The 9,403-nt window shown below is 31.3% G+C and overlaps 1 long non-coding RNA gene across 1 annotated transcript; it reads right to left on the reverse strand.

Moving 5' to 3' along the window:
• Positions 1-1,210: 1,210 nt before the first annotated feature.
• Positions 1,211-8,797, reverse strand: LOC136038594 (uncharacterized). The gene is made up of 2 exons (XR_010620253.1): positions 8,683-8,797; positions 1,211-2,257 (listed from the first exon to the last, which is right to left on the reverse strand). It is a non-coding gene; the product is annotated as an uncharacterized LOC136038594 (long non-coding RNA).
• Between the last annotated feature and the right edge of the window lie 606 nt (positions 8,798-9,403).

Raw genomic sequence — 9,403 nt, forward strand, 5'->3', positions numbered from 1 at the left:
GCCCCTGCCTTAGGCATCTATGTGATAGGCTAAAGGGATCTAAAATATCAATTTCATTAGGTGACACGATCAGCAAAGTAGAACTGACTCAAAATATGATTAATTTATCTCTTTTATTAGTTTAGAAGTAAGATAAATCAATGTAAATTTCAGTTTAGTAGCGATAACTAAAAAGGCCTTTTGACAACTTAATATGAGAACAAAAAGCTAAAACAAATGATTTTAATTTTTTTAGGCATTTGGAGAAAAAATGAGTGTCTTTGTAAAGTTTTGACAGAAAAAAAGTAAGTATGTAAAGTTGGTAATAAACGTGAGTTTGTGAAACACATCTTTGTAAAGTTGGAGAAAAAAAGTGAAGTTTGGAAAAAAAACTCATAAAAAAAAACTAGAATCTCAAGAACTAAGATGGACTTTGGACAGGTTCGGAAACTTAATTTTTCAACACACTATTTAAAGTTCTGGTTATAACATCTACATAAAACAGATGTCATTCGAAAACCTTCTCTTATGTGTTGCAAAACCAATAACCAACCCGATTTACCACAGTTAAAACAAATATTGTTAGCTGATAGTCTTACTATCAATGACGTTTCCATGAGCTAACAGAATTGCTAAGAATTGCCTCTAGCATTTTCCTCTAAGACAAGCAAAACTGTCTTAATAATTACAAAGCTTTTAGAAAACTCATAAGGGGGAGCTGAATTATATATAATTTAATGAGATAAATTCCCAAGTCTATTTTGAATTCAATCCCTTCATGCACAAAAACATTGGTAATTATTCTTGACAATTGTTGGTAATTAACATTGATAATTATGTAAAAAAAGGGATGTAATTGTTTAAAATTGAGGGGCTTATCGGCTGTAATAAAAAAATCTTAAGCCGATTATTTTAATTAAAAATTGTGTTTCTGTGAGCTTGCAAGAACTTGGAAACAACAAACATCATTAACAAAGAAAGGAACTAATCAAATCGTTTTTTCTAGGAAACATACTGAACATTTCCAATAATATTCAAAAGCTGATCAGAATGACTCGTTTCCATGCAATAAATATTGATAGAGAATCCATAACTGCTAATACTTCTTTAAGTAAACAAACTATTTGATGGGTGTCTTATAAATGCCACCAAACATAGGCTAGTATAGTAGGCTATGCTAAATTTTCTTTCAAACTTGCATCTTCTCAAATTTCCAACCCAAAAGTAGTAATTGTTAGTCAACATTTATGTTTCTACAAGCTAACAAAAAGTAGTTACCAAAAAAGACGAATTAACAATAAGATGGCAGAAAAAAAACAATTACTCTAATAGAAAAAAACACTTAGTTAACAGTTGGTACTGCATTAGCTTCTTGAAAAAAGAAATGATTCCCCTTAATTAACATACCCATCAGGTAGAATAAGAAACTGTTCAGACACGAAACATTGAACCTGTACACTTTAATCGAAGTTTAAAGTTATTAGTGTCACTGACAATTCAGCGTTACCCATTGGAACTAGAAAAAATAAAGCAAGTTTGATGTAATACTTTTATTTGGATTCCAATTAAAGATCTTAAATTTATATAGAACCAGCCTAGATTTTTTTTAAACAGCATTATTTTGGTATGAAACTAGCTGTTATTTATCATAAGAAAGTTCCAACTAGCCTAGAATACAGAAATTGATGTAGTTTTAAAAGCAAGTACACTAATGTATACGTACACATTATGTAACATTGACCTGTTGCAATGCAACACTAGCCTGTTGCAATGCAACACAAACCTGTTGCCTTTATTCACCTAGTCGTTCTTGTGCCTTCAGCCCAATTTTAAGAGAAAATAAAAGATAAAAACAGATAATATATTATCTAAATTTTATGTAGCGTTGAGATAGTTTTTTGTTTTTATATATCAGAGGCGATTTCCTCTCGACAGTTTCCTATTATTATCAATAGAAAACATAAAATGAACAGAGAAGGGGAAAAGGCTATAAAAAGAAACAGCGTAAGCCAAGATTTTAACAAACTTTGCCAACAATGTATCCGAACCAAAGTCCACTTAAAACAAAAATAATTAGCCGGGTATAAGTCATAGGCTGGAAAAAAGACTGTGCATGAATTCGAGCAAATTTATCCACATTGCTTTCACCAATAGCAGCTGATCTCTTCAGTTTACTACACTCCTCCTTTATTTTCACGTTCTCTTGGGTCACACGTGAGATCTCTTCACGCAACCATTTCAATTCCTCAGCTGCCCTTCTTTCGGCTTCCACCCGTCTCTGAAATAAAACAGTTATTAAAGTATATATAATATGTATATATATAATAAATATTTAATCATATTTTCAATTAATTATACTTCATATATTTCATTATATTATATGTGAATATATCTATATTTATGTACATATATAGTTTGAAGATATCAGACTCCGATATAGAACCGAAACTTGCTTTAACTTGGAAACGAAATCAGCAGAATTTTTAATGGGTGAAATTATTTTGGCTCAAATATCCTATATTAGAGATGATTACGACAAAAAAGTGTGAGAAATTTTAAATGATTCTAATACATATGGACTAATTGGCTACCGAATTCACACAAAAAAAGAAGTCCGAAAAGAGCTTTCTTATCTAAAAGGAAAAGGTAAAATCACAGATCAATTGTAAAAAAGATTTTACCAAGTGTGGGGTCCTCGTTTTTATGTTGGTCCTAAAATTAATAATCTCAGTAATCCACTTCGACCCACTTAATTGTTTAATTAATTAAACAATTAATTAATTGTTTAATTAATTAAACAATTAATTAATTAATTGTTTAATTGATTCCTCATTTAATTATCTTACAGCAAATACAGGGAAATTCCTATCAGTTGTATTTTGCCAACTAATTTAGGCTCAAAAATCCTATATTAAAAATTTCGCAAAATTCGTTTCCAAGTTCAAACAAGTTTTGGTTAAATCAAATACAAGAATGGTCAGTTTTGATGCGGATTCAATGTATACCATTTGTGATCCTCAGAAAGCCGATAGAATTTTGGAGCATAAACTCAGTTCTAACCGATCTATATTAGAAAAATCTACACTTTCGAATGAAACTCCTCTTCCACTTACAGACCTTTGCAACAGAAATTCTTTTTACTTCCATTATAGAGGCATTTTTTATAGAAAGAAATGTGGGCTTTCAATAAGTGCCCCCTTTTCACCAACTGAGTCTGATATCTTCATAGAAAACCCTGAAGTTTTTTGTAAACCGAAACTTTGGGTTCATTTTAAAGATAACATTTTATATTTGTGGGAGCACGGTGACGAATCCCTGGAGTCTTTCTTTCACTTGCTTAACTCCTTGGATCCAAAACTTTAAATTTACTAGGGAATTAGAGGTAGAAAGGCGTATTCCTTTCTTGGATGGTTCTGGTTCACCGAAATGATACTTGCTTCAAGTTTGGGGTCTATAGGAAACCAACACACTGTGATCGTTACTTAAATTATTCTTCTAATCATTCTCCTGCTATGAAAAGAGTAGTAGTCAGATCTCTTTTTGACAGAGCATTGCAAGTTTGTTCTCCACATTCCTAGATTCAGAGCTTGACCACCTTAGAGATATTTTATTTGGGAATAGTAGTCGATTTATTTTAATAGATTCTGTAATTGCAAAGCGTATTAAAACATTATCTGATAGTGACACGCAAATCAAAGGGAAAATTAAGTTTATCTTGTTCTCCCGTATGATAAAGGGGTTTCAGACCGAATTTCCAAGAATTAAGGAAAATTGATATTTTCACTTACTATAGACCTAGAAAAATATCAGTTTCCAAATCTACCAAGGTAAAGACCCTATCCTGATAGGTTAAAACTCCGTGTCTACAGAATTCCTTCCTCTTGTGGTCTTTGATACATCGGAAGAACTGATCAAAGAATTACGGGTATATGAACTCAGCACTCTACCTCAATTAATAGCACCCTTAAAAAGCGGAAAAAACAGACAATTTTGACTCTGCCCTCTCAGAGCACATATTTATTAATCTAAACCATACTGTTTTATTTCACCAGCTGGCCCAATTTTGTATGACAATGTTATTGTTCAGCACTACAAAGAAGCTGTTGAAATTTATAAATATCAACATTTAGGTCTAGCTTTGAAGAGAGATTCAGGTGATTTAAAAATAAATGAGTCGTATTTCGGTTTTTTCAAAAGAGATCGATACTTTTGTAATTCCTAAAATAAATGTTAAACCACTTCCCCAATCACATAATCAAAAAGATCATCAACCCCTTAGGTCTTAAAGGGTATCCGTAAGAAATGCAATGTTTAAAATCAGAAATCAAGTGGCCTATCAAAACTGGCCTAAGAAATCAGGTGACCTAGTTCCTTAATATACTCGATTGCTGCTTTGTTTTTGAGCCAATGAATTTTTTCTTTTATTTCTTAGTTGTTCGTTAGTATCCGGGAATGGCAGTTCATATTTGTTTGGATTTTGTGCAAATCACTGAAATTGGTGAGCAACTTTCTTTATTTTCGTTAATTATTTGATTTTAGTTATTTTAATTTTTTGACTTTTATTGAATTTTATTTAATTTTTTTTTTCATTGGTTTTGTTGTACTTTCCACGTTCGGTTTTTGCTTTTTCCTTGATCATATTATTTTGTTCGCTGAGAAGAAGAAACGGTTGTTCTCTCAAAATATTCGCTTTCTGTGTTTTCTTCAGCAGGGGCGGATCAAGGGGAAAATCTTGGGGGGGGGGGAACTGGACCAAGAGAACCAATACAATTCGAGATTAATGATAGGAGGGGGGTGTAGATAACGCTTTCGTCAGTTCGTTTGTGTGAATCTGGTTGGTGCTGATGTAAAATCACAAAGAAACCTCTTTGAAAGCCAATAATATTTTTTTATAGCAGTAAAATGTACATTAACAAAAGAAGCGAGCAGATTCGTTGATGAATAAATTACTAAGGCTTCTTTGAGACTTTCTGAATGAGCAGACCAGATTAATTTTTATTCTTTAGATTTGGATACAAAAAATCAATTAATGGGGAAACCTCTAATTTCTAAGAGCGGAAATACAACTGTTTTTACAAGAGGTAGATAATTGTGAAGCAGCCCTTTAATCTGCTGCGACATTCCAACATTCTCTATAAAGAGACTGAAAACCAACCGTATGCCTGGTTGCTGCGTGATATCTGAGCAGCACTTGAAATGTGGGGGTCCTTCCTTGTTGCTTTGGCAGCTAAAAAATGTTTTGAAGACGTTCCACGACAAGCTAGGGAGAATTTGGTTTTGACTTGTTTCAAAGGCTCCTTTTTTCAAGGATTATTCAATTGGAACCAGAACCAAAACGTGGAAGGGGTCCTGTCCCCCATTCTCAACGCTGTTTTTTTCAAAAGAGAAAAATATAACATATTAGTGTGAATATATTGTCATAAGTAGTTCTCATTTTTTTTTACTTGAATTTGGTTTAGTTTGGCTCTCTGGATTTTTTTTTTAATATGGAAAAAGAAAGTTTTTGAAAGCCATCTATTTCTAATGGAATATCAGGAAAGACAAGAGATTGAAACCTCTTGTTTTAGCGTTTTGTTGTTCTATTATCTCTACTCTTCGAATCTATGAAACAATTGCACCAAAACATCTACAAAAAGAAGAATGCAGTATCAATTAACCAAAAGTGTTCCCAACCAGGACATTTGGGTGTTTCGTAGACCTAATACTTTCCACATGCTTTTAGTAAGCGATCACTTCTGTTTTGCAGATGGGTCCCAAGAAATATGCTTCTATCAAAAAACTGTTGCTATGACAGACGAAATAATATACGAAGAGATAGACATTGATATGGTCATTGTCTATTTATCCCCCATAATTCCGGCGTAATAATAAACAAAAAATGGGAGTTACATCGGGGTAGTCAATGACGAAAGGGATGGAGAAAAGGGAAATAAAAAAAAAAATTCAATGGTCTTCCAAGTTGTTTTGCAGGGACGATAGAGCTTGAGATAATTGATACATGTGAATCAGCCAGCTTACGTCAACCTTATCAATCTACGTAGTTTCTAACTTCCACATTGTGCTCGGATAACATAAACGACATTCCAATAGGACTTCGTCCTAGGAAGATAGTATTCTACCCTTCATCTTACTACAGTTAAGCACTCAATAAGATAGGGCAGGTGAATTAGCTCTCCCAAATACCACTTTGCGAACTCAAAAGTCTAAAAGATATCCCGAAACCCCTTTATAATGCGTCTCCCCTCCTGCGACCCATCCTTATCATACCCCTATTAATGACTCCCTGTACCCTAAATCGATGGGCTCTTAAGAAATAGAATGAAAAAATCTGAAGAAAGAGAATAAAAGAACGAAGTTTACCGTGTAATTTTGTGACGAAATCATTCGTAAACTGATCGTGTGAGCAGTTTCATGTCTGAATTCCTAGCAAATCAAAAGCAAAATTCTCGGTAAGGGGGCCACTGGACCAAGTGTGCCAATGTGACTCGAGGTGGGTACCAAATTAAAAAGTTTATAAAAAAAATTAAAAAAGAAAAACAAAGAATATAATAAGGGTGCCAGAAATACCTTGGGGGAAGGGTTACTCCCGACCCCATGGATCTGTTCCTTGTCTAAATTGATTTAACTCTTTCATTAATTTAATTTCAATAAAATTAGCTATGTATTTAAAATAAATAGATAGAAAGATTTATCACCCGAAAGCCCTATTGGGCCATTTGCTATTTGATTAGTCACAAAACTAAAATTAAGAATTTATTTTTAGTTGGATTGGACAGGGGCAGTTCAAAAAATTACTCCTTAACACAAATTAATGTTTTAAGTTGCCTCGTCATGTCCCCATCATTGAAGCCCAGACACCATACCCTAAATTGACGGGCTCACAAGAAAGAGAATAAAGCAAATCTGCCAAAAAAAAGGAAAAAAGAAAACACATTCTGAAGATGATGTAGTAAGCAACTTTCAATTAAATGATTAATTTTTAGTGAAAACGAGGCTTATCTTAACAGTTTATGACAAAATGATTCGTAAACTGATCTTGCAAGCATATTTTTGTCCGAACCTCTAACAGATAGAAAGCAAAATCTTGGGTAAGAGGGCTTCTTAACCAAGGGTGCTAATGTGACTTGAGGCGGGCGCCATATTAAAAAGTCTATTTTAAGATTAAAAAAAGAAACAGAACGGAACAAGTATGCCAGAAGTGTGGTAGGAGGAGGTTGCCCCCTCCGACACCATGTATCTGATCCTGGCCGAAATTTCTTTTAATTCTTCCATTCATCTAATTTCAACCAAATTAGCTATATAGTTGAAATAAATAGATAGATAGATTTATTCTCACGAAAGCCCTATCGGGCCATTTGCTATTTAATTAGTCACAAAACTAAAATTAAACATTTTTTACAGGTGGAGGGGGTTTATTATTAGTCAAAACTTACCTTTCAATTTCCAGGCATTTTCGAATATTTAACCAAAATATCTAGAAATAAAATTCGATCCCCTTGCAGATTCAGCCATCAGCCTTTGTCTCTTATCCATTCTATGCTCGTGTTCAGATTTTTTATTTTTATCCATTTTGAACTTTTAGCTACAAGGTTACTTTTCAATGTTTCACTGTGAGTGGACAAACAGCTATAACTGTATTACCACGTTTATGAAACGTGTCGAAGATACCCTTTTTATCTTCAACAGGTGTTTCCATTTTCGTGAAATAAGGGAAAATTCCATGTCCATAGAAAAATCTTTTCAGCAATGAAAGATTTTTATGCCAATTTTGCAGATATATACTGAGCCGGCTGAAGATAAATAATTGTTGTTCGTTTTAAGTTTTAGTTTTGCTCTTTACATTCATAGGAAAGCTTTACTTCTTGTTGTTAATTGGGTAAATCACCTACAAATAATTGATCAAATTGACAAGTGTACTTAAAAAAAGAGTAAAAAAAGGAAAATAGAACGGAATGTGAATGAGGGTGCCAGGAAAATCTTAGGGGGGGGGGGGCAGCCTAATTTGGCCTTAAAAACAGTATTTAAAACAGTATTTCTTATGTATATATACGTAGGCTATATATATATATATATATATATATATACATATATTCATATATAAATGTATATATATATATATATATATATATATATATATATATATATATATATATATATATATATATATATATATATATATATATATAAATATAAATATATATATATATATATATATATATATATATATATATATATATATATATATATATATATATATATATATATATATATATATATATATATATATATATATATATATATATATATATATATATATGTATATATATATATTTATATAAATATATGTATATATTATCTTCATGAGCAATAATTGTCTATGTATGTATGTTTTCAAAAACCGTAAAATTTTAAAAAAAAATTAAAATTTTAAAATTTAAAAATTTTACCGATTTCCGGTAAAATCGGTATCTTGGGATATTCTCGTATGAACGATCTAGATCGGTCATGAGTCTGAGAAAATTTGTTAAGAGGCTTAATTTTAGTTTTTGCAAATGACGACATATATTATGCTAGGACATCATGTAAGCATTACTTATATAATCGTATAAGAATTTTCTCATGTGATGTCATGCATAGCATAAATAAGATTGTTGAGTTTCCAACGCTTCAAATGTTTAAAAAACATAATATTGTGCAACATACGTTCTCTTGGGTCACGCGCGAGATCTCCTCACGCAAACATTTCAATTCCTCAGCTGCCCTTCTTTCAGCTTCCGTCAGTCTCTGAAATAAAATTATTATAATTAAATATTTAATAATATTAGTTAATTATACTTTATATAAATCATTAAATTATATGCAAATATATCTATTTTTGTGTTCCATTTTCATATATGCATTTATATATATATATATATATATATATATATATATATATATCTATATATATAAAAATAAGTTGTCTGTCTGTCTGTGGATGTGTGGATGGATGTGTCAGGTGACGTCACCTGAAAAAACTGGATTAGGTGACGTCAAAACTGAAAAAACTAAAAAAAGGCAAAAACTACAAAAAAAAACTAAAAACTAATAAAAAAAATAAAAAAGCTAAAAAACTAAAAAAACTATAAAGGTAAAAACCAATAAAAAACTAAAAAAAAAACTGAAAAAACTAAAAAAAGGCAAAAACTACAAAAAAAAACTAAAAACTAATAAAAAAGTAAAAAAGCTAAAAAACTAAAAAAACTAAAAAAACTAAAAAAAGGTAAAAAACTAAAAAAAAATAAAAAATAAAAAAAAACTAAAAAAAAAGGAAAAAACTGAAAAATAAGCTAAAATAAAGGTAAAAACCAATAAAAAACTAAAAAAAAAAGGAAAAAACTAATAAATGACGACACTCAAAGAGAAAGCGACCAGGACAAAAGGA

This window comes from Artemia franciscana, chromosome 18 (genome assembly GCF_032884065.1).
Source record: "Artemia franciscana chromosome 18, ASM3288406v1, whole genome shotgun sequence".
NCBI lineage: Eukaryota > Metazoa > Arthropoda > Branchiopoda > Anostraca > Artemiidae > Artemia > Artemia franciscana.